The sequence below is a fragment of the Staurois parvus genome, unplaced genomic scaffold (genome assembly GCF_062004578.1).
Source record: "Staurois parvus isolate SC_StPar_1 unplaced genomic scaffold, SC_StPar_1.0 ptg000251l, whole genome shotgun sequence".
NCBI lineage: Eukaryota > Metazoa > Chordata > Amphibia > Anura > Ranidae > Staurois > Staurois parvus.
In genome coordinates, this window is record NW_028318047.1 from 8130580 (window position 1) to 8156717 (window position 26138).

The following is a 26138-nucleotide window of genomic DNA, read 5'->3' on the forward strand; positions in this document are numbered from 1 at the left end:
TGACCGTGACCACAGCCAATAGTATCACTCAGTGGTTTTGTGTCCCACCCAGATGCGAGTGATTGGAGAATTCGGGAACTGGGGTGGTGACGTTAGGGGGGGGGTCATTGAGCCGCAACCTGCCATTCTTCTCTGTAGCGACGTCCGTTCTCTCCAATCACGGATAAACTCCGCGCACCTTTCAACTTCTATTGGTTGGTGCAACTGGGGTGGGTTGGGTTTCTTGTTCAGAGTGGCAGCCCATTCGCCCAATGAGCGGTCAGTACGAACTAGGGCGCTGTGTGAGGAGGTGCGCGGGATGTCGGCCGCTCGGAGCCTCGGGTAGAACGGGAGGATATACGAGCTTTGTGGGCGGAGATAGAAGAAGGCCCGGTACGTCGGGAAGGCCGGGGGGAGCCGTACAGCTGATAAGTGCGTGGCTGAGGTGAGGGTGGAAGCAGCTGGGACGTTTACATCACCTGTTTACTTCATTGTGCCCAGGCAGGAGAGGAGAGCTGTCTGGGCTGTGCATGCAGACTGAGGGAAATGTGGACAGCTCTCCCTCAGCACAGTCAGGGCACTGAAGTGTTGCTGTGCATCCTATGTGGCCCTGCAGATGTTGGGTCATTCCGGCTCCCAGCTTGTTCTGTCACACACAGCCTGGCAGGGCATTGTAGGACTTGTAGTTCCTCAGCAGCTGCAGGCCGGGTTATTACTGACTTTAGACCTGATTGATGCATACATATAAATAGCTGGTCGGCCTGTGGATTGTTACAGCCAAGTCTGTTTAGTCCTGCTGTACCCCTCAGGCTCCTGGGACTGCATCAGCACAAACGTACCTTGGCGCATGTAGGTGTGTGCACGCCGGCCTTCATTTACCTCTGTGATGACAGCAGGGCGTCGTGCACACACAGCATGGCTCAGTCTTGCAGGACACAGACCAAAGAGAGGCGGCTGTCTGTGTCTGGAGAAATGTGGCGCAGTGCTGTCCTTCCCTGCGCACATGCTTGATACCTGCTTTTGTCGTAGAGCTGAATGTGGTGCTACATGGGCTGAAAGCGGTATTAAAATGATATTAAAAGTTATATATATTTTATAAAATAACAAACATGTTATACTTGCTTATTGCCCAGAGCGGCCCCGATCCTCCTCTTCTTGGGGCCCCTGCCTGTAGTTCCTCCTCTTCTCCAAGTGCCCCCATAGCAAGCTGCTATGCGGGCACTTTTGCGTGATCACTCCCTAGACCCACTTTGTGTCCATAAGACACACAGAATGGGGCTTGACCCCGCCCCCTCCTTGCTGTCAGTGATTGACAGCAGTGGGAGCCAATAAAGGGGCAGAGACCCGAGAGAACAACCGTGCACGTTGCTGGATCACGATTGGGCTCGGGTAAGTATTGGGGGGCAGCTGCATACTGAAGGTTTTTTACCTTCATGCATAAAATAGGTAAGCTTACAATCGGGCTTACCTGATGGTACAATGAATATCTCCTAAACGTGCAACATTTAGGAGATCTTCTCATAGGTAATAGCTGAAGGTGTCACCCCCATATGTGCAGTGATGCTCTGCATTCAGGGCACACAGTATGCTGTTGAATGCAGAGCACCATGCTGCAGCTACCATGCACATGCATGGAAGTGATATCATTACGGCCTTGGCCATTTAGATGGCTGGAGCTCATGAACCTAAAAGGAAGACCTGGTGAAGATGGACGCAGTGGGGGAGCTGTGACAGCACTGCGGGCTCCATGTACAGGTGTGTTATGATGTGCTGCATACTGGCACATTATGGGTTAGACCTGCAGGGGACCCAAATGTCTTTTTTTTTTTTTTTTTTTTTTTTTGCGGTTTACAGCCTCTTTAAAGTCTGTGTTCACCTTTTGCAGACAAAAGTGCATTTATTTTTTTCCTACAGGAGCATGCAAAGCATTGCACCCGGCATCAGTAGTGTAATGTCAGGCTCCTGAAGATACTTCCTCCAGCTTTCTTGCCCATACTTCTGTATGAGATTTCTGTTAAAAAAACTGGAGGACATATCAATGGACTACGAGGGTGCTCATCAGCACCTTCACAGCCCATTGAGAACTACAAGCTGTCTGCTGCTGTGGCAGACGGATCTTGTAGTTTCATCATTCATAGCAGTCTGGGAATGATGAATGACATAGCTGTGTAGGTGGAGCCCTGCGCAGTTGCTCTGTGATCCACCTACCGCTGTTAGAGTGGAAGAAGTGAGCAGGGCACGAGCTGGAACATGTTAGTCCTTAATTATGAGTGTAACATGTTCCAAAGGTGCACTTATCTTTTAAAGCGGAGCTCCACTTACGCTGTCAAAAAATAAAAGTCAGCAGCTACAAAAACTGTAGCTGCTGACATTTAAAAAACATCCACTTACCTGTCCTTTGGTCATGCAGTGTGTCCCCTGCAGCTCGTTTCACTGGCCAGCCAGTATCCCAGGAGGCCGGCATCTTCAGTGTGGGCACCTGGCTGTGATAGCTTGCGGCTTCACAGCCGGGTACCCACTGCGCATGCGCGAGTAGCTCTGCGCTTTATGAATGGTCCTGTAGTATTCTGGGACCTGTCACGTGTCCCAAAAGACTATGGGGAGGGAGGAAGGGAGGACACCTTCCGCTTCCGATCGCCTAGGCAATAGGATTGGAAGTGGGAGCGGGTACCTGTCAAATTCAGGTATCTGCTCCCCCCCACCGCCCCCCAAAGGTGCCAATCCTTAATGGGGAGCAGTCCTTAAAGCGGAACTTCCCCTTTTTGGTTGAGCTCCGCTTTAAATTCAAAAACCAAAAATATATATATTTCAGTTTACCAAACCTGTCTAATGGTTCGGGTCACCTGCTGTTGCGGGTATGCTATCCTTGGGTGTTGGTCTTCAATTGGCCAGCTTGAGATGACTTAACTCCTGGTAAACCATGCTGGCATCATAAGCTGAGCTGTTCATGTGTACCTCGCTTCATGTGCCTCGGAGGACTGTGATCAGACAGGTAGATGTATTTTATTGCAGAGCTGACATTTCAAGTCTCTTCTGCAATGATGGCCTTCTCACAGTCTGTTCTAAAAAGCCTTTAATTCCACTTTAAATGTGGTAGATGCTTTAGTTTTCTTTTTTTTCGTCTATATTTTCACCTGGTAATCTGGTCAGTACATACTTCCTGTCTTAAAGCAGTATTAAACCTAAAGCAGTATACCAATTCATAGATGTGATGGCTGTAATTTTTTTTTAGCTGTTCTTACCTTATTTTGGTGATCCAGCCAGTGCTTCTGTTTTTTTCAACAAAACAAGCTGTCGTGCAAATGTAGCAGTTAGTGTTGAGACAAACCATTTTCCGCTGACGGATGCTTACAGCGATCAGCTTTATATTTATGTGCAAACTTTATACCACAAAAGTAAAAATAACAGTTGCTGTAACTGCAGTGTGAGGTGGAGTTTGGCTTAATTTTGATAGTACATCTAACACTTCACTCAGAATGCTGCTGTCCAAAGGCACGCCAGTGCTCTTTCATCCATAGTGGGGCACTCTAATATAGGAAGTGTGTTTCTGGCCAGATCACAGGTGAAAACAGAGAAAAAGCCTAAAAAATAAAACTAATGCAGTTGTCCCATTTTAGGATTGGTAAACTGGAATATATTACATTTTTGGTTTGGATTTAATACCGGTTTAAGGTGTCTTCACTCTGGATGGGAGACCAACAGAGACTACTTTGGAGAGCAGAATTGTCAATCTGTAGAGAGGGTAGTGTCAGAGACAACAGAAGATTTTAATGGACTTGGCTAGCAAATTGAAGCTGAATTCTAGCTAACACTTTTAAGCAGTTATAGCAACAGTTTTTTTTTTAAATTGTTTTGGGATAAAGATTTTACATAAATAAAACCAGAGCATTGTAAGCACCCCTGTCATTGGTGAATGGTTTGTCTCAGCGCTCTGACACTTTTGCTGGACAGATTGGTCTGACAAAGTTTAGAGTGTAACTATAACCAAATTAAAAAAGAGCCCTAACATAGCCGTCTCCCTGTAACTTACTTTTGTTACCTGCTCCTCAATAGATACAGTGAATGTAGCCACCCTAAGACAGGAGGTGTGTTACTAGATGAAAATAAAAGAATTACAAGCTTGAAGAAAAAAAGAAAACTAAACACTTTAAAATAACAGACCTAAAGTTGTAGTAAAGCCTAACACTAACTTAAACTTTTTTCCTCCCCCTATTCCTACCTATTCTACCTATCCTGCATAAACAGTCGTTGTCAACGCTCCCTCCTCTCCCATGCAGCAGCTGCTCTCTGATACAGGTGACTCGGAGCTGCAGGATCTTGTGACCAGACCAGAGGTTTTTTTATGCAGGATAGGTAGGAGGAGGGAGAAGGGAACATTTTTTTTGGTGTAGTTGAGAGCCAGGGATTTCTTCTACTTAAAGTGGAGTTCCAGCTGATTGTGTTTATTAAAAGTCAGCAGGTACAAAAACTGTACTTGCTGACTGTTAATAAACACACACTTACCTGTCCCAGAGTCCAGCGATGTGTTTACCCGCGCCGTCCCTTCTCTGTATGGAGCTGGCATCTCAACTGTGGGCACCAGGCTGTGACAGCTTGCGGCTTCACAGCCGGGTGCCCATTGCGCATGCGCGAGTTGCGCTGCGCATCCTAATTGGTCTGGCAATCTTCTGGGACCTGTGAAGGTTCCCAGGAGACTGCAGGAGGAAGGAGGGAATGAAACTTCTGGCTCAGTTTGCCGCAGCAAACTGAGCCAGAAGTGGGAACGGGTACCTGTCAAAACCAGGTACCTGCTCCCCCCCAAAAGGTGCCAAATATGCAGTGGAGGGGGGAAGGAGGCAAGCAAGTGGAGCTTCCACTTGGGTGGAACTCCGTTTTTAAGGCTTTGGCTTTGACTGTTGCACAACTGTTGCATTGGTAGTAGTAAGATGCGACTTTAATGAAATTTTTGAGAGTTTACATTGCATTCTGTGGCACTCAAGTCACCTAAGAGTAGTGCAGAAACCTTTTTAAAGTTGCTGCAACTTTACATTGCATAGATTGGAATGGCTTCCATTGAAATACATGGGCTGCGACTTTGGACACAGTCTCATGACAGGTTGCACAAGTGTGAATGGAGCCTTAATGTCTGGATCACCAGGTAAAATAAAAGAAAAAAGCATAAAAAAATGCAGCCACCACATCTAAAAATTGGTAAGCTGCAATATATAAATGTTTGTTTTTGGGTTTATTACTGCTTTGAAGTAGATGTAAACCCAGTCAATAAAATTTTATAAAAGCTTTAACTTGTGAAAGTAGATTTGAACTGTAACTGGGTGACATTTAGTTTGTCAAAGCACTGTGTATGTTGAACAATTGTCATTTTTTTTTATTTCATTTTAGAATATACACATTTTTGTGGTGCTGCTGATTTTCCTGTAACCTATAGGTCCAAAAAGGAAAGCAAAATCATTGTTCATGCAATCGTAGACTACTGAATTACCTTTCTGTAGGGTGGCAAGTTTGAAATCCCCTGTCTTTGGTACAGTCTCTGGCAAAGTCTTCTTCATTCAAAACATCTGGGTGTATTCACTGCTTGTACTCCTGCTATGCTCTTTGGCTCTTCCTGTCAATCACTACTGTGTCTTGTAGGGGTCAGCGGGAGGAACCACAGTATGTGTCAAAGGATGTGGGTGTGCAACACTATCAGACGTTTTGGTTGCTGAAGACTTTGCCAAAGGCTGTACTGCTTGAAGACAATAGAGTTCAGACTCACCACCTGTTGGGGATGTAAGTATTCACAGCCTTTTATTCTAGGAGCATTGCTTTTTATCTTTATTTTGGAAGCAACAGTCACTTTAAAACTTTGTCTACATGTGTTCGATAGAACATTTGGAACAGTTACATTTCCTCCTCTCACAGACCATCAGGACAGCCACACAGTTCAAAGCTGTAACCCCTTTGTTCTGGTTGGGAGTAAGAAATCCATGGGGACCAGATCTTGAGGAATTTTCCATGGATATCAGAAGAAATAGCAGGGAGATAAGCTTTCAATAGGTTTGGAAATCAAATCACTCCACAATGCTTACAGATACAGGGTTAATATAGGCTTCTTTTAGTCCCAGTTCACACTGATGTGAATCTTATGCGGATTAGATCTGATCCAAAAGGCATAGATTTTCATTGAAACAATAAAACAGCGTAAAACATGAAATGAATCAAAAATAATTATACACAAATCATAATAAATTCTGTGGTTATAAAATAAATGTCCAAAACCACCAAAATGAAAAAAAATATGTATATAAAATGTGTGTCCAAATACAAAAAGTGATGAAACCAAAAACAAAGAAAGTCCCCTTTTTAAACATGCAAATGGTGCTCCAAAAAAATTTAGGATAAGTGTAATTCAGAGTAAAGACTCCATGGATCCACACCTTCCTGTGAATACTGATGTAGTCCGCACTCAACAGAGATAAGAATAAATTGCACTTTATGGATACAATATTATCCTCCAATTCCCAGGGAAAATTTCCTCTCCGTAGCCTCCTCCTATATACAAGAGCTTCCTTACATCCAACTTCAAAAGGGTTTTCCCCTCATAACGATGTGTTATAGGAAGACAAAGGAGAACCAATAGTGCAATATTGCAAAGACTTTTAATTGAATAAAATAGTGCTCAATCTACTCACATTATAACTTAAAATAAGTCGCCAATTGACAAAATCCTCAAACAGACTTCCCAGTGTAAAACGGATTCCAGAAAGTAAACCAAACTGGCAGCAGAGTAAGAGATCAGCTCTAAGCATGTACAAGACCCTGGAATGCACTGACCGGCATGCACTCCACTTACCCAGATATGACGTCACATGCTCAACATAGGAGACCGGAAGTACATCTGGCTGACATGTTTCGCCCCTGCTCCAGGGCGTTATCAAAGATAATGTCATCTGAAAAAACATTGTTTGCTATATAAGCATTTCACTTCTATGTGGTGCGATTCTGATCCAGTTCAGAAAAGGGTCCTGTGCGAGTTTAGTGCAGGTTTGGTGCAAATGTTATCTCTTTTTATCAAACCAAATCCCTTCGGAAATCACATTCATTCGCATTAGAATCACACTTGTCAACAGAAGTCACACTGTGAAATTGCATCAGATTTGCTAAGCATCAGTGTGAACCTAGCCTCAGTGTTTTTACTGCTTGTTGAGAATATGCAAATACTTTAGTGTTCATAATCTGGGTAAGGGACCTTTTATTAGAAGTAGTTACTTTGTAGGTAACTGTGAGAGTTGGTATTAATCAAATTGGTAGCAGTGGAAGTTTTGTATGTCACGGTTTACAGCAATGCATAGCTGTGTGCTTTTCTTTGTTTTTATTTATTGCTCTTGTATAACATATAAATGGACTGAACTGTCTCTATAATATACATATTAAATGCATTTTCTAGGTTTTTCTAGTAGTGGCCATCCCTGTTTTGGTGCTGGGCATGAATGTGTTCAGTAGATGTTCATTGCCTCTGGTAATATGCCTGCAATATTGATACTGTTTTCGTCTTTGTTGTATCATACTAATGTTAGGCTTAAACATTTGTTATGTTTTAAATGCATTATAAACATGTTTGTAGCCTAGTGTTATATGCCAGGTACATGTCAATAGAAAATGGTTGGTGCTTGTGGTTTATAACTGGGTGTGTCTGTATCAAAGATGGATGCCAGTACTTTGATTTGTTTGGCAGGTTAAGGACAGAGTTTATGGATGTTGTGGAGGTAGGATGGAATTTGCTTATATTCAAGTTTAAGCTTGAATCCTAATACCATCTGAGTAATAAGACAGACTTTGAAAAGAGCAGTTACATGTGAAAGCCCATAGTAACTGGATGTTGTTACAAGGGTTTGTTCTGAATATCAATTCTAGCTTTCATTTTTTTTTTTTGTAGATTTATAATCTTATATTTACTTTTTAGAGAATAAGAGAACACAATTTGATAATCATATGTCATAAACCATTTGCAAGATAGGTTTATTCTACCTATTATTAAACTCTATTCTACTTTTCTTCCCCACCTCTGATTTCCCTTAGTGAGACAAACGGACTGTGTCCAGGGCCATGCATATGTCTCAAACAGATGTACAGTATATGTTCAGATATGTGGGAAGATCTGTACCTCCTCTCCTGTCATTGATTTTTTTAACATGCTGCTGGCCACGACTTTGTGGAATTAAGGCCATGATGCATAACCATGGCCCTTTTCAATGCTGTATGCACCTTTGTGCCAATGTGAATGAGCCACAACTTGTAAAATCGTCTATCCTCTCACAACTGGTAACTCTGGTAGGCGAAATCGCCCACTAATATTTTTAAAAGGATAAGTTCACCTTTCATAACTTGTTACATGCATATTCACGGTGTAACATGTTACTGTTTTACAAGTCTCTGCACCCCTTGATCCCCCCTGATGTGACAGCTAGCGGGGAATCTGCTCCCTCCGCTTGCTGTCACAATTTTCAAAAACTTGGCTGTGAGTTCTGTGAATGGGAAACCTTGCTGCTGTCGGCTTGTAGTTCTCAATGAACTACCATGGTGCTGTTGAGCACTGATAGTTCATTGATTCTTTCTGTCAGTGTAAAACTACCTGATTGTAGGAGCAGATAGATTACACTGACTGTCTGCATTAGACATGCATGGCACAAGAAATCTGCTGGTTGATGGTTATTTTTTGTCAGTCCCCTTTCACATTGAACAGTGGAATGCAGTTGGATGCATTTTTGACTGCACTCCAACTGCATACACAGTCCAAAATTCAGGCTCTTCTATGGGCATAGTTAACACCATTGCAATTCAGTGCAGAAAAGTACACCATGCTGCATTTTTCCACACTGCAAAAATGCATACAAACACACTGCAATGCATAACCGTGCACATAGAAGCACAAGGAAAGAAATACGAAAGAAGTGACCTCACAGGAAAAATGCATTTAGAAAAACTCGTCAGCTGCATGTAAAATGCGCATCAAATAAATGCATAGATAGAAGGAAAAAATGTGCAGTTACTTGCAGTTTCTGGTGTGAATGGGCCCTAACGAGGTGAACTTCTCCTTTAAATCTTTTGGTCTTTGGTGTTGATAGCTGGAGGTCTTGGTTTTTTCATCCTGCTATGAAGTCTCTCATTCCCTACTAACTGGTGAGTGAAACTGCAAATTTATGTGCAGTAATTCAGCCAATAGCGTAAGTATGATCTAGCTGGTGTTTTTTTTTTTTTTTTAAAGTACTGTTTGTCACTGAAAGCGAGTGAAAAACCAAAATTTGGCACCAGAATTGGAAAAGAAGGGAAAATATTGCAATGGGATTTCCCATCTCTTTAGGGACATTTTTTTTCTTACTTCCTGTTGTCTTGTAGCACAGAAAGTGAAAGGAAATCCCTTCAGTTGGACACCAATGGCAAAAAACACCTGACGGGTTCCAAACATCCCCTACTCTAGCCAAAGAAAGAAGAAAATGTTTTGGCTTTAAATTTTCTCTGAAGGGATAAATACATGGGCAGCTTTACTGTCATAATTCTGGGGATTTCATGGGAAATTGTTGGAATAGAATAAAGGTCAGCTGTTGCTGATTTGCTTTTAAAAGTGAAAGCCTCAGGGTTACTGTTATCATTGCTTCAAATTTAGCAAGACCACGACCTAAGACAACATATACCTAATGAGGTTTTAAGACTCCTAATTGCTCAGATTGCTCATTACCATAACATTTAAAATCACCTTTGTAGTTTAGTCCAAAAAAATGTTTTTTTTTGAGATTTGCGAATCATTGCATTCTGTTCTGTGCAGATTTTACACAGTGTCTCAACTTTTTGGAATTAGGGTTGTAAAATAAAGATATTAAGCAAAGTGCCAGTCCAAACAAACCAGATATTGCAGCTTTGGATAGATTGGGTATATAAAAGACAGACTATATTTTTTTGAATAGGTTATGGAAGATTAAAATCGCAGTTGGTAGTTTATTGCTGCTGTTTCCCTATTAAGGAGATTTTTCAACACTTCTTGCTTTCTCAGTGAGGAAACGGGAAGTAAGAAGTGTCAGTAGGTACACAGTTTTACTAGTGGTGCACCGAAAGAAAATTCTGTACTGAGACCGAAACCAAATATTCAGGATGCACTTGGAAGGAAACCGAAATGGACAGTTTTTTAAAAAATATATTTTTTATATATAATTGTATTTGACTTTTTAAATAATATGATGATTTTAAATAGATTTGAATTTAAAATATATAATCCAGTAACCTAAAATAACTTTTATTTCAAAGTAGCACAAAAGTTGGACATAAATAATATGAAATGTATATAAAATTAAAAAACTTAAATAGTGGCATTTTTACATTGAAGGCAATGGGAATGTAGCCTACTTGGCAGGCTCCGATGCCTGCCATCTTAGCTGTGGGAAACTGCTCTTGGTAGCAGTGAGGGCAGCACTCGCTGCATGGCAGGGGGGTAGACCCTGGGCGGGCTGATGACATGTCTGTAATGGCCTCTAGTGGCGGCACCTATTGGCTGCAGCGTTGGCCATTTTTTGTGGCCTCAGATGGCGGCCGTTTTGTTGGGGGTGGCCATACCTGGGCTCCCATTATAACGTAAAAATAATAATTAAGGCTGTCTGACAGGACAGCCCCATCTGATGCTTATACCAGCTGGGCAGAGCTGGCGGGTTGGTGCTGGGCGAGCTGTGCTGCTCCAGCTTGTCTGGGGCATCGGTCCTAATATCCTCCATCCTGCTTGTCTCAAGCTGCATCTTGATAGGGGCTGCTGCCCGCCAGGGGACCCGGTCAGGGATTACCACCTGGTTGGTGATGGCTCTCCCTTCTGGCCTATTGTGACCAGGGACGTGTGTTCCCCTGCCAGCAGACATATTGGGTCCCGTGAGCTACTATTTTTAACTTTTTGTGGGGGTGTCTGCTGTGGGGCTGGTCTGCTTTGGTGTGCTGGAGTGGTCTGATAAGTTTTCTCTTACCTCACGTATTTTTACATACCTATCTGCAAAGACTGGGGTTATCGGAAGTGTCCATTTGTACTCTCTGAATACCTTGTGGTTCGCTACCCCTTTTAGGGTGCCCTTCTGGAGGATTGAAATGCTCCACCAGTGGTGGATCCGTCTATCTTCCCAGCTCACCAGGATCACAGTGATACAGGCTGAGGAGTTCCCCTCCTTTTAAGAACTATTGCCAAGTCTGCGTTCTGGCCTGTGTTGGCCATGACCCTGTTGTCTGGAACTGAATGAGCCAAAGTTTTTGCGACAGGCCTTGACTTTTGGTCTGCTGCATCATGTGTCTCTGGAGCTGGCAGCCCAGTGTGCCAGGGCCTATATTATGTTTTTCACGCATTCTTTGACGCAACCCCATTTTCCTCCAGAATTTCTCTTACGGTGGTGGTGCGGGAACAGGTCCTTTTTGGCTCAAATGTTGGTCGGTTGACCAGTCTTCCAAAAAGGGCCCTGGTTGACCTGCCTTCCCAGGATGCCCATCTGTTTTGGGCTACGCTGGAGGATCTTATCAGGTTCTTTGCGGGTGGCAAGTGAGTCTTCCTTCGGCGAGCCCGAGTACACAGGACCCCCCCCAAAACCGGATCACAAGTTCACACCCAAATCACTGCAATAGAGGGCTCAAAACATAAAGGGCATTTCCAAAATGTATTTGTATAATAAACAAAAAAAATCATAAAAGTATTCCGTGGTGAAAACCCACCATTTTATTTGTGAGCATCGGGGCACTTCAGCACCTCATCCATCTAACCCGATAAACTGGGGAGTATATTGTCACGATCGTGGCGTCAGAACCCAGCCCTTCTCACCAAACTCGTGACCGAAGGACTAGCCGATCTAAAACCGCGATGCCACACCTAGCTGCACCCTGCACAATGATTTTCCAGCTAATTGGACCACAATCGATGTACCCGCAGCCTGAGCGATTGTTATTGGGTCAGGTTAATTACGCAATTAACCCTTCACACTGCCTCCTCCTTTTTGTACAGAGAAAGAGGAAACTCGGCGATATCAGTTATAACACTATAATGGTTGAGGTAATCGTCTGTATAACACGGTTATACAGAGGGTTAAACAAACACAGTAGCGTTCTCTTTAGAGGCAGGAATTTGTAAATTGCAGTAAAGCGCTATATAAACAGTTCAAGGAAAGATTTATTACTAAAAGGTCAAACGGGTGCAATAAAAATATTTACAGAAAAGATGTAACTAAGACACACACACACACACACACACACACACACACACACACACACACAGCACAGCAAAGAGATAACCGAGAGAGGTGAAAGGGTTAAGGTACTTGCCAAAGTCCTGGGTTGGCAGATCCAAGTTTCAGAGCTAAAGGGCATGGGTCTCCCCAGGTGGTACTGATGTTAAAAAGAGAGATGTCTTCAACTTTCTCTTAGGCCTGACAGCCTAATTTGTAGTTCCCCAGCAGGGGGTGTCTCTGAAGTCAAGGACCAATATCCCGTTTAGGGCGTGGAGGTTTGGGTGTGGACCTAAACTAGAGCCAAAATCTCCCCTCCCTCATATTTTGGCCCATAACTTTCCATCTGCACAAGTGACATTCCACCTATGGGTAGATTATTATGCAGACACGTCTGAGGATTGATTAGATATGAATTATGAAATTGTACACTGAACGGTTGACGAGATCTATTTTTCGGCTTTCTTATGTATTCGAGACAAGGCAAGTGACCCATCAAATTGTTCGCCTTCTCTTAGCCAATCTGACGATATGTCTGGTTTTTATGTAAGTCTCTCATATTCCAAGATATGAGACATAGGGGAAAAATGGATTTTAACAAAGGTTATCTGGTCCTGTTTCCTTGGAAGGTTCTTTGAACTCCTTGGAAAGCTTGCCTTATCTTATACGAGGTGTTACATTTTACAGGTTCTTTGGACAGTGAGGCCCAGGCTCAGAGAGGTGTTTTTTAGCTCTGGGCTCCCTGCTGGCTCTAGCCTGCCAGTGACCCTTCTAACACACACATGTCCCGGTAAATTAACAGAGAGGAAAGGGGGAAAAATGAGGGACAACATGGAGATTCTTAACAAAATGGAGGACTGTGTCAGTCTCTGGTGCGCACATATATGGGTAACGGTCTTCAAACAAATTTGTCCGATTAAGCCTAATGTGGATTTTATCACTGGGGAAATCAATAAACATATATATCAATATACATGTCCATTTAGTTGACAAAACATAGATGCAAAACCTTAATTTCCAAACCCAATAGGGGGAGAGGAAGAGTGCTTACCAATAAATGGATCTAATGCTGCCCAACACACACAAAGCCACCCTGTGGCAATCTGGAACCATCTGCACTGGCCTGTAAGAGGATTATCAAAGATGTAAGGGGTAAACCCTAGTTATATAGGGACCTCAAAAGAGGTCCAACCAATCCTAAAACAGTGACTGAATGTCGTCCAGGGGAACAGATATGGGATCTAAGATGGTGTCCAAACCCACACTGTTCTAAACATGGATGATGCTGGGTTGCCCCGCCCCATAGTGTGAAGTGACGTCACGCATCGGCGGGGGAAAAACAGCACGGCCGCAGGGGAAGCGGCATAAGCCAAAACCCTGCACCACAAACGATCATACAAAGCTGCGCTCACCAGGTCCGAAGGTCAGTGGTGCAGCCCAAGCATGCCGGGCACCGAGATAGAGGGACCAAGCACCTGGGTTCGATGCCACCCAGCCCCCTCCCCCCCCCCCCCCCCCCCAAATGCCAGGAGGCAGCATCAACAAAGTCATCCATAGAAATTCCACATTATGCATACATATCTCAAAAGTAAACAAATAGTACAACATTACATCAATACGAGACTGGAAGATAATAATGATCCAGAAGGGTCTCTGATATGGGCACCAGATAATGAAAAGTATACAATACATATGTTGGGCATTGATGCAGCATCATACCTGACATAAACTGTTAAACACAACAAGATGAATGGGCAAGACAGTGAACAGACAGGAGCATATGGTGGAAATTATTTTTCCGTACCACCAGAGACGAACCCTTGCAAAAAAGGGCCTAAAATTAACTGATTTGTTCACACCAGGGGGGAAGTAGCTTGTAGATGGAAAATCCATCTAAGCTCCAACTGCAATAGCAGTTTGTTCCTGACTACCTGAATCTCATGTAGTCTATGTTGACCCCATCCAAGCGCTTGAAGTATCTGGGGCTGTTCCTCAATTCGACGCAGGCCATGGTGTTCTCCCCCATGGGACACACTACAGAAACTCTGGTTGATGGTCTGGCTGCTTTTGGCTTACAAGCAGTGCTCCCTGAGTTTTTTCTGCATACAGGTGGCTCCTTTAAAGCTGTTCCTTATGCCCAGTTCCATATAAGAACATTGCAAAAGACATGCTATCCCTAGGGGAAGGTCTTCAGCTTTCTTGAACATTCATATTCACCTTGATATAACCTTTTATAGGTTACCATTTAAGATTTACACAGGAGGCCTGCTGCTTGACTTACTGCCCTCTTTCTGACACTCATGCTGATACCGCACATGTCTGGTGCAATCACTGTTTACATATGTGTGCAGGACAGACGTTCACCTTTTGCGCGTGAGCACTGGTGAACAGCCGTAATTTTTTTTTTTTTTTTTTCATTGCATTTTTTTTACACTGTCCCTTTTTTAATTTTTTTTTATCACTTTTGTTATCACAGGGAATGTATATCCCCTGTGATAGCAAAAAGCCTCGGATAATACCAAGATCTGTATGATCCAATTTTTGTTTCAAAAACCTAAGGGTCTGTTTACATCCGGCAAAACCGGAAGTGATGAAATGTTCATTGCTTCTGGTTTCTTAGACCATAGAACTGATGGGAGTCGTTCGTATTCATTCAGCTCTATGGTCAGCTGGCTACACACTCTGGTCTCCTGGTGGGGCGGAGAGTGGCGGGAAGGGGGGACGTCCCCTCCCACTGCTTGTAAAAGCAATCTAGCGGCTAATTAACGGTTAGGATTGCTTTTACAAGAAAGCTGACCGCCAGCTCAAAAAATACCAGGATGATGAGCACCACAAACCAAAAATGCTGTTTAATTCATTGCTAATATTCAAAGCAAACTCCCCGATCCATCCATGTTGCCATGCTTTATTTTGATGAGAAATCATTTTGAAATGCACCCCCTCACATTTCTGGCAGTGGCCATCTTTAGTAAGGGCAGACGATTCATGTAGCATTTACTTCCTGGAATCCTTGTGCCCTTCGCTCAGGCACTGGCTCTCCCCTCGTGAAGACTTCTGGGATGTATGACATTTGCCAAGGCATAGAAACCAGGAAGTAACTAAAGAAATGTAAAAAAAAAAAAAAGTTAAAACAAGTAAATATACCTTCCTATCCATTTACTAATGCTAGCAGTCTAAAGTGTTAAAAATAGTCAATGTTGATTGAGAGAGTTAAGTTCCACTTAAGTTGGTTAACTGCTTCCACGCCACCCTATAACAGAAATACTGCTACAGGGTGGCACGGGTGCGCAAAAAACGCTGATGCCTGCAGCATTTTTTTCAGCCGGCGATCGGCTTTCATGTACAAGCAATCCTTGCAAGCTATGGTCAATTTTGAAGAACAAGGTTTGGGCTTGTTTTCCACCTCCCAGTATCTCTGCAAGAACTGGAATGAATTTTGCATAAAGAGTGCTGTCAGATTCCATTATCCACCATCCAAGACTTATATTTGTCAATTCCCAGGAGAATTCAGGCGGTCTTGGATACCAAAGGTGGTCCAACACCATATTAAGAAATGATTTTGTTCTTTTACCTGGTGTTTCCATGATTTTTTTCCATCCCCAGTAGGTGTCCTTTTATTTCCAGTCCAGTATATGTAGACTTCTAATTTTGTTTTGGGGGGGACTGATGCTTCTCTTTATTGTCCTGTAGTCGATAATTAAATGTTTTTTTTAATGCAAGCAGCCTCTTGCAATCTCTATGCAGCAAAGCTCAGAGTGGGGGATAGGGTAGCAGCACAAGGAACCAGTCAGGTGTGCTGCAATACTCGTGCTAACAAGTAACTGATAGGAGGAGAGAGCTCATTCGTCTGCTACTGCTCCTATCATTGTCCAATCACAGGGTGGGGGAGGGACATATTACTGAACTGCAGCAGTAAAAAAGGTCTCTTGCTCTGCCAGATAGAGCTGTGCTGTGTTGCAGAGCTGTGTAATTCTTTGCAGATAAAACTGCTCTCTTATCTGTATTTCATCTGTGTATTTAGCTGTTTGCCGGAGTTCAGCTTTAAAAGACATAATTAAGTGCTGGACGGTATGTTCGGTGTATGCAGTGCTACAAGAGATGGTCAGAAGCTGTGATTTGCTATAGGGTGGGGTCGTAGATCAGGAACATGCGGCCAAAAACAGAGACAAGGGAGACTACTAGCATACAATACGTTCATTAGCTAACATACACATGTGACTCCGCGCTCAACATTAGTGCTCCACAAGCCACGTGTTTAAAGTACAAAAAAACATGAAGTGGCAGACAAAAGAAGGTGAAGGGCATTCTAAGCATATTCAAATGTTAGAATGGCCCAGTCAAAGTCCAGACCTAAATCCAATTGAGAATCTGTGGCAAGACTTAAAAATTGCTGTTAAGACGCTCTCCATCCAATCTGACAGAGCTTGAGCTATAATGCAAAGAAGAATGGGCAAAAATGTCACTCTCTAGATGTGCAAAGCTGGTAGAAACATCCCCAAATTGACTTGCAGCAGTAATTGCAGCAAAAGGTGGTTCTACAAAGTACTGACTCAGGGTGGCTGAGTACAAATGCACACCACGCTTTTCAGATAATTGAAAAGCATTTTATCATTTTCCTTCCACTTCACAATTTTGTGCCAATTTGTGTTGGTCTGTCACTTAAAATCCCAATAAAATACATTTACGTTTTTGGTTGTAACATGACAGAACGTGGAATATTTTCAAGGGCTATGAATACTTTTCCAAGGTTTTGTAGTTGAAGCAATACATGGACATAAGGGAACCACTTGTCCATGAGAAACTGCAGCCACAACGTGTGGCCATCATTACAAGGCACCAAGACAGATGCCAAATCAGGATCATCCTCGGGGGCCTCTGCAACTGGACTTTGCTGCATCATTCATCTGGAACAACAGTAAGGTGGTGGAAAGGAGGACGGAGCGAAGGGAGGAGACCTCACACAAGCGTGTTTTGACCTTATACATAACAAGGTTTTGTGAGTGTCGCATAATAAAGTTGAAGGGTCAAAGTGAACACAAGCACTATTGCGTTTTGGTGTACTAATCACTGGATGAGAGCACTTTGTTATTGGATTGAGTTACAGTTGATTGTGAATTTGGGATTCATAAATGGACTTTGAAGGACCGGTTTGGAGAGGAATATAGTGGATGGACACTTTAGCAATTTGATCTTTATTGCACTTTATTTTATTGCTGTTTTATTGCATTTTATTGAACTCATTGTAAGATATTGATTGCAATTTGGGATAAAGCACTTTAAGGTTAGGAAGTAAGTGTATTGGAGGCTATTTAATTTACTAAGCGTATCACCATTTTTTGATAAAAGTTTGTTATTGCCCATGAGGTAAATAGGGGGTGCTTAGCAGCTTAACCACACGAGTAGTGCATTCACAGGTGCAGAGTTTGGTGTTCTTTTAATGTAGTGCAGGGGTCAGAAGTGGGTAACACATCGTGCAGGGGTCTACACATGCCTGGTATCTTTAACTCGGGGGGGTGGCGAGTTTGACAAGTGGCACAGCTTGTCAAACTCGCCCATTGAGTTCAATGGGGATGTGCCACAGCTGTGTGCAATGCATGCGATTGTGGTGTGGTTGTGCAGCATTACGGAGTTAAGAGCCTGTTTACACCAGAGACATTGGTTTGGAGGAAGATGAAAGCAGTGCCAGTGCATCAATCATGCCTCATTGCACTGTTTCCTTCTTTTAAAATATTTAAACTTTTTATTTTTACAAACTTTATTGAAATTTCACAGACACAGTGACATTTAATTTTCTATTGGCTGCATTGCGAGGCAGTGAACTGCACTGCACTAAAAATGTTTTGCATGCCATTCAAAATCTACTTTTGGCAAATCAATTTCTTCCCTGGGACCACCGTCCTATGCCCAGAAGAGTTACCATACTCACAAACTGCTATGTTGGCAACCTTTGTATCTGCTTCTAGCTCAGAAAGAACACTTTGATTATGTCACGTAGAACCCAAAATGACATATTTTTGGTCTTTTTAATACTTTTGAATCCCTTATGTAGATTAGTATTGATTCTATTGGCTATGTGTGCTCATTGTGGGTTCATGGCTCAAAGTATTAAAGCCAGAGACAAATGGGCAACTAGCATTTTAGAAGTAGGTCAACAATTATGGCCCCAATTTAATACTCTGTACAGTTCAATGTGAAAGAATGGTAAATGCATCTTAAATGCCAATATACATTATGACTGATAAGGAGGAATACAGGTGGATGATAGAGAAAATTTACACAGCTTCCCTGCTCCCTTTGCCATTCACAGATATTGCATTACTACACTTCCATAATGCATCACATTTTGTGATTGGTGGTGATGTCATTCAACTGCTCCACCTCCCATTCACAGAACGCACTGCATTGCAGCAATATAAAAATTTTGTGAATGGCAGAGCAGGCAGAAGGGGGTGACCAATCGGCACATTTTTTTCTGTAGCACCAGCTGCTGTTAACTCTCACAGTGCTGAAAGACCGCTGCTCAGGGCATTATCTTGACAGCTTTGAGGAGGCATTGCAGAGAGGATTTTGTTTTAGCAGAAATGGCAACCTGCAGATAAGGGCTCATGTACACAGGGCGTTTGAAAAACTTTTCTGAACGCTGGAAACTGCTAGAAAACGTAGGTTAAAAACATCAGTTTAGCCGCGTTTACCTACTGCGTTTATGCGCATTTGCAGTTTTAAAAGATAACCTCAGGAGACCCTCCCAAATGCCCAGAATGCACTGAAAAATAGTAATTAACTATTCCAGACATTTTGTGAGAAATAGAGCGAGCAGAAGCAGAGAGAGCACTACTTTCTGTTGGGTGTTTCAACTGTACAAAAGTGGCTTGTGAAACATTCTTGGCACTGTGGGAGGAGCTACATAGTGCTGTAATGCCTCCGGATGCATTCTGGAGTGCACACAACACTCCTTGTGCTTTTTTGCTGTGTTTTGATGTGTTCCAGTACAGTTCTGTGCAGAAATAATGCAGCATGTTCTACCATTATTTCCTGCACACAAAACCTGGAACTGACTGCACTGGTGTACTGGATCTATTTGAATACATGGAAAACGCTGTGCATGCATTTTTGATGAAGAAAAAAGGCTCTGGGCAGCATCTGGATATAGACCAGCCCAAAAACGTGTCTAAACACAAACACGCATAAACGTTTTTAAACGCGTTTGGCATTTGAAACGCCGGTTAACTCTACTCCTGAATGCGATTTTTGTGTTTTCAAAAAATGCATGTAACCTCAACTGCCTGTAAGCGACTATGTGTACATGGACACAGGAAAACGTAAAAGAGTTCAGGGGCTGCTGGAAAACCAAACTGACATCACAGAGCTGTTCCAGGCTCTGGAAGGATCTCAACCCTGTTGACAGGATACACCTAGATGCCTGATCGGCAGTTGGCTTAGCCTCTCAGTACTTGGCTGAGAGACGAAGCTACCTGCTTCCACCCTTTCTCCAGGGCAGTGCTCCAGTGAGTGTTGGAGTGGCAGAGCAGAGAGCAGTGACTGACAGTTGCTGGTCTCTGCTCAGAAAATACAGCTGATCATTAAGCAGTCGCGTCGCATTAAGAAAGTCTCTTTAGTTTTTGTTTTGTATTTTTAAAGGATAGAACTTTCAGTGTCTACATTTTTTTTTTTTAACCTTGGTTGTCTCCAAAAGAAGGAAGTGATATGTTGCCTGACCTCCCATGGACTCCCAGTACTCCTGAATGTAGCAAATTGAGAATATTGATTCAGGTGATGATCTCTTGAGCCTCATGCACACTGCTGCATCTGAATATATTTGTAAAGACAACTGACTACAATCGTATGGAAATAACTGATTACTTGGTGGTCAATCATTAGCCACCTAAAGGAGAGACCGTGGATTGTCAGCAATACAACAGGGGAAGGAATATCTGGCCTGACCTTTAAGAAATAACCGGTGGATTTGGAAAAGAGTTCATCTTTAAATGCGCAGTTAAACTGTGCATCTGGTGAGTGCACAGCTTTACCTTTTCACTATCACCGCGTGGAAGAAGCACCTTTTGAAGGAGAGGGATTGTCACTAAGACTGTTTTGCACTGCATGTCACTCTGTTTGTGACAGAATATTTGTGGTTTCTTATTAGTCACCTAATCATCACATATACCTTTTGGATATTTCAGCATAATTATAGTTGTGATATAGCGCCGCCTCTTTTATATTCATATGTTTGCGAGGTTTTTGGTATACTTTTTTGATGCTTGGCTGCTTTATTTCATTCAGAGCGCTCACAACTTTCTCTTAAGCTAAGCAGTCGCGTGATTGCTCAGTTCTGGGTTTAGAGTAGGTGGAGGACAGCTGCAGCATCAGACTGATCCTGTAGCATGGAGGCAAGTATGTATGTATGTATGTTTCTTTTTAAAACTCCATACTTCTCCTTTTAAGTATGGTTTCCTATATATTGCATTTGCATGATCCATTCATATAGCCTGTGTTAGGTGATATACGTGGCTTTAATGTGCTTTACAGCTTAATGTATGTATTTTCTTTGCTGTCCATCTCAGCTGTTGTTAATAAATGATGTATGAATCAAACCCAGTAAATAATACACCAAAAGCACATCATATAGGCTAGCATTCAGCAGATGAAATGACCTGACTTCTGAACAAGAGCTTCAGGCACACCCCACCCACACAGAGATGTAAGAGGCATAATTCATCCTCTCCAGCAAAGAGAAAATCATAATGGAGGTGCATTAAATCTACCCACATAAGCAAACAAACTGAACTACTGCTGCATTTATTTCTGTAAAGCTCAAAGAGGAATACTTCAATTCTGATAAAATTAACTGCAGCCATGATATAAGATATTTAGTGCAGTCTATACTCATTCAGTATTTTGCTTACTGTGAGTATTAATATAAGAAAGGGACTTGTACATAAACATAGTACACCATTCAGCTATCTGATTTAACCTTTAGTAGTCAAGTCAGTATTGGCTTTAACCACTTGCCTACCGGGCACTTATACCCCCTTCCTTACCAGGCCAATTTTCAGCTTTCAGCGCTGCCGCACTTTGACAATTGCGCCGTCATGCAACATTGTACCCATATGAAATTTTGATCATTTTTTTCTCACAAATAGAGCTTTCTTTTGGTGGTATTTAATCGCCACTGGGCGCTTTACTTTTTGCGCTATAAATTAAAAAAAGTGCAAAAAATTTGAAAAAAAAAAAAAAGTTTATTTGTTTCTTTTATAAAATTTTTCAAACAGGTATTTTTTCTTCTTCACTGATTTGCGTTGATGAGGCGGCACTGATGGGCACTGATAGGCGGCACTGATGGGCACTGATAGGCAGCACTAAAGGGCACTGATAGGCAGTACTAATGAGGTGGCACGGATAGGCGGCACTGATAGACAGCACTAATTAGGGGTCACGGATAGGCGGCACTGATATGCAGCACTGATAGGCGGCACTGATAGGTGACACTGATTATGGGTACTGATAGACGGCACTGACTGGCATCACTTCTGGGCACTGACTGGCGGCACTGACTGGCACAACCCCTGGGCACTGACTGGTGGCACTGACTGGCAGCACTGCTGGGCTGCACTGGTGGGCGGCACTGGTGGGCACCACTGGTGGGTGGGCACAGGTAGGTGGCACTGGTGGGCACAGGTGGGTGGCACTGGTGGGCACAGGTGGGTGGGCACAGGTGGGTGGCACTGCTGGCACATGTAGGTGGCACTTCTGGGCACAGGTAGGTGGCACTGCAGAGTGGCACAGGTGGGGGCACTGCTGGGCACAGGTGGGGGCACTGCTGGGCACAGGTGGGGGCACTGCTGGGCATGGGTGGGCGGGGCTAGTGGGCGCACTGCTGGGAGGAACTTGCGGGGGTCACTGCTGGGCACCGATCATCAGGGCACTGATCATCAGTGCCCTGATGATCGGTGCCGATCCCCGCTCTGACAACTGCCGGTTCTCGGCAGTACTTTCCTCACGATCTGACAGCGTGAGGAAAGTGCAGCCGAGAACCGGCACTTGCATTTTCCTGTGATCAGCGTGTCATTGGACACCGCTGATCACGTGGTAAAAGGCCGGTGGGATCGGCCTTTCACCACATCTCGTGATCAGCTGTGTCCGTAGGACACAGCGATCACGGAGATCGCCGGGTGCGCGCCCCCTGGGGCGCGCAGGAGAGCGCGTTCTGGGAGGACGTCATATGACGTCCACCCAGAACTAGCCGGCCGCGGTGCAGCCGTCATTCGGCTATGCGCGGTCGGCAAGTGGTTAAAGAAAACAGTTTTTTATAGTGTTTTCAGATTTAGTGTTGTTTAGATGTATGTGTGAAATTGATCACCTTATATAGTATGTAAAATACACTTAAATCCTTACTTGTTTTGAATATCAAGTAACTGATACTGCATCTAATCACTGTGTACTACTTCTGCACCCACAAAAACCCAGGGTTCCATCACTGTCCAATTTCCTGTTTTGTTGTTCGGACTCTACCCTTGGTGTCTTACAGTTGACGCTTCACTGTGGTGAGTGGACCCACAAACCAGTTCTAAGGCTCAAAGGGAGATGTCAGAGCTGTAAGCTGACTGCTGCTACAAGAATGAGATCCAATAGAGTGGATATAAAAAGTCTACACACCCCTGTTTAAAATGTCAGGTTTATGTGATCTACAAATATGAGACACAGAAATTATTTCAGAACTTTTTCCACCTTTTTAATATGACCTATAAACTGTACAACGTAATTGAAAAACAAACTGAAAGCTTTTGGGGGGGAGGTAAACATAAACTAAAATAATGTGGTTGCATAAGTGTACACACTCATTTATAACTGGAGATGTAGCTGTGTTCAGAATTAAGCTAGGAGTCAGTACACACCTTCCATCATTTTAAAATGCCTCCGATTAACCCCAAATAAAGTTCAGCTGTTCTAGTAGGCCTTTCCTAACATTTTCTTAGTTGCATCCCACAGCAAAAGCCATGGTCCGCAGAGAGCTTCCAAAGCATCAGAGGGATCTCATTGTTAAAAGGTATCAGTCAGAAGAATTTCCAAGGCATTAGATATACCATGGAACACAGTGAAGACAGTTATCAAGTGGAGAAAATATGGCGCAACAGTGACATTACCAAGAACTGGACGTCCCTCCAAAATTGATGAAAGACGAGAAGAAAACTGGTCTGGGAGGCTGTCAAGAGGCCTGCAGCAACAATAACCACTAGCCTACAGGGCACTTATACCCCCTACCTGCCCAGGCCAATTTCCAGCTTTCAGCACTGTTGCCCTTTGACAATTGCGCGGTCATGCAACACTGTACCCATATGAAATTTTTTTATCATTTTTTTGTGACAGAGCTTTATTTTGGTGGTGTTTAATCACTTCTGGGTTTTTTATTTTTTCTTAAACCAAAAACCACTGAAAATTTTGAAAAGTTTTTTTTTTTTTTTTTTCTTAGTTTTTGTTATAACATTTTGTAAATAAGTGATTTTTCTCCTTCACTGATGTGCGCTAATGAGGCTGTAGTGATGGGCACTGATAGACTACACTGATTTGTGGCACTGATGGGCACTGATGAGGAGGCACTGGTAGGTAGCACTGATGGGCATTGACAGGTATCACTGATGGCCACTGAAAGGCAGCACTCATATATGGCACTGACGGGCACTGTTAGGTGGCACTGACTGGCACTGTTAGGCGGCACTGATGCACACTGATAGGCAGCACTGACTGGCATTGATAGGTGGCATTGACTGGCACTGATGGGTGACACTGAAAGGCAGCTCAGATGGGCACTGATATGTGTCATTGATGTGGCACTGATGGGCACTGGCAGGTGGCATGGATGAGCACTGACAGCTGGCACTGATGTACACTGACAGTTGGCACTGCTGGGGCTACACAGATCATCAGGGCACACTGATCATCAGTGCTCTGATGATCTGTGTACATGTCCCCTCCGAGGAATGCCGATTACCAGCTCTCCTATCCTCACGAGCTGTCAGCGTGACAGCTCCTGAGGAGAGAAATGCAGATAACCGACATCTCCCTGTTTACATGTGATCAGCTGTGATTGGACAAAGCTGATCACATGACCGAGCTGACATCTTCGGCTCTTTCCGTTGATCGGTGATCCGCTGTGTCCGAGGGACACAGTGCACCGCCGATCGCCGCGCTGCGCGCTCCCAGAGCCGTGCATGCGCACTCAGAATGGGAGGACGTCTTATGACGTCCTCCCAGAACGAGAGAACCACCTTGCGCCCGTCATTGAACTATATGGCGGGCGGGAGGCGGTTAAAAGAGCTGCAGGAATATCTGGCAACTGCTGACTGTGTGGTACATATTATAACAATTTCCCATATTCTTCATATGTCTGGGCTGTGGGTAGAGTGGTAAGACGGAAGCATTTTCTTATGAAGAAAAACATCCAAGCCCAGATAAACTTTGCAGAAACATATCTGAAATCCCCCAAAAGCATGTGGGAAATGTGTTATGGTCTGATGAAACCAAGGTTGAACTTTTTGACCATAATTCCAAAAGATATGTTTGGCGCAAAAACACTGCACATCACCAACAGAACACCATACCCACAGTGAAGCATCATCAGGCTTTTGGGGCTGTTTTTCTTCAGTAGGAGATGGGGCCTTAGTCAAGGTAGAGGGAATTATGAACCATTCCATATACCAGTCAATATTGGCACAAAACCTTCAGGCTTCTGATAGAAAGCTGAACATGAAGAGGAACTTCATCTTCCAGCATGACAACGACCCAAAGCATACATCCAAATCAACAAAGGAATGGCTTCACCAGAAGAAGATTAAACTTTTGGAATGGCCCAGCTAGAGCCCAGACCTGAATCCGATCAAAAATCTGTGGGGTGATCTGAAGAGGACTGTGCACAGGAGATGCCCTCGCAATCTGACAGATTTGGAGCGTTTTTGCAAGGAAGAGTGGGCAAATATTGTCAAGTCAAGATGTGCCATGCTGGTAGACTCATACCCAAAAAGACTGAGTGCTGTAATAAAATCAAAAGGTGCTTCAACAAAGTATTAGTTTAAAGGTGTGCACACTTATGCAACCATATTATTTTAGTTTTTTTCTTTTTACTTCCCTCCACCTGTTTGATTTCAGTTTGACATTCAACTATGTTGTACAGTTTATAGGTTACATTAAAGGTGGAAAAAGTTCTGAAATTATTCATCTTTGTGTCATATTTTTTTTTACATCACAGAAACCTGACATTTTAACAGGTGTATGTAGACTTTTTATATCTACTGTATGTACTTGGAGATGCATGTTATTCATTAAAACAAATCTTTTAAAGGGAATCTGTACTGAAATTAGAAGAGTTCCTGCTTGGCTGATCTCCTTCTGAACATAATAGTTGTCTGGCTTTTTCTGGCTTCTGAGCCGCCGACTCTGAAACAAGTATTTTGGGGATGGGAGTTCTGAGTAAAGTCAGAATTCATGATCTGCATAAAGCCAAAGCTTTTTTTTTTATATCTTTTAATGCATTCAATTAATTTAAGGTAAAAAAACGTTTTATTGTTCTCTGTCTTCCCCCTTCACTGTGTGAGGGGGAGAAGAGGTCCAGCACTGTACACTCTTCTCCCCTCTCTCCTCTTCACCTAACACCTGAGCAGCAGCAGGAGCCCATGGCTCCTGTTGCTGTCAATCAAATGCTGTTAGGAGGAAGTGGGTTGGGCTAAGCCCCACCTTGTGTCTAGGGAGTGCGGCTGTATAGAGACACACAGCTTGGGAGCGAGCATGCACTGTGTGCCCCCCTAGCTAGCGGTTTGCTATGGGGGCACAGGAAAAAGAGGTGGCAAGATCGCTGGTTAGAGACCCTAGAAGAGGAGGTTCGGGGCCGTTCTGTGCAAAACCAAATAGGAGTATAACATGTTTATTATTTTAACTAAAAAAAAGAATTGGTGTCAC

General features: G+C 43.3%; 1 long non-coding RNA gene across 1 annotated transcript; it reads left to right on the plus strand.

Annotated features, from left to right (window-relative positions):
* The first annotated feature begins 271 nt into the window (after positions 1–271).
* Positions 272–25396, plus strand: LOC149459669 (uncharacterized). Its single transcript, XR_016313249.1, has 2 exons — positions 272–424; positions 23178–25396. It is a non-coding gene; the product is annotated as an uncharacterized LOC149459669 (long non-coding RNA).
* Positions 25397–26138: the final 742 nt, after the last annotated feature.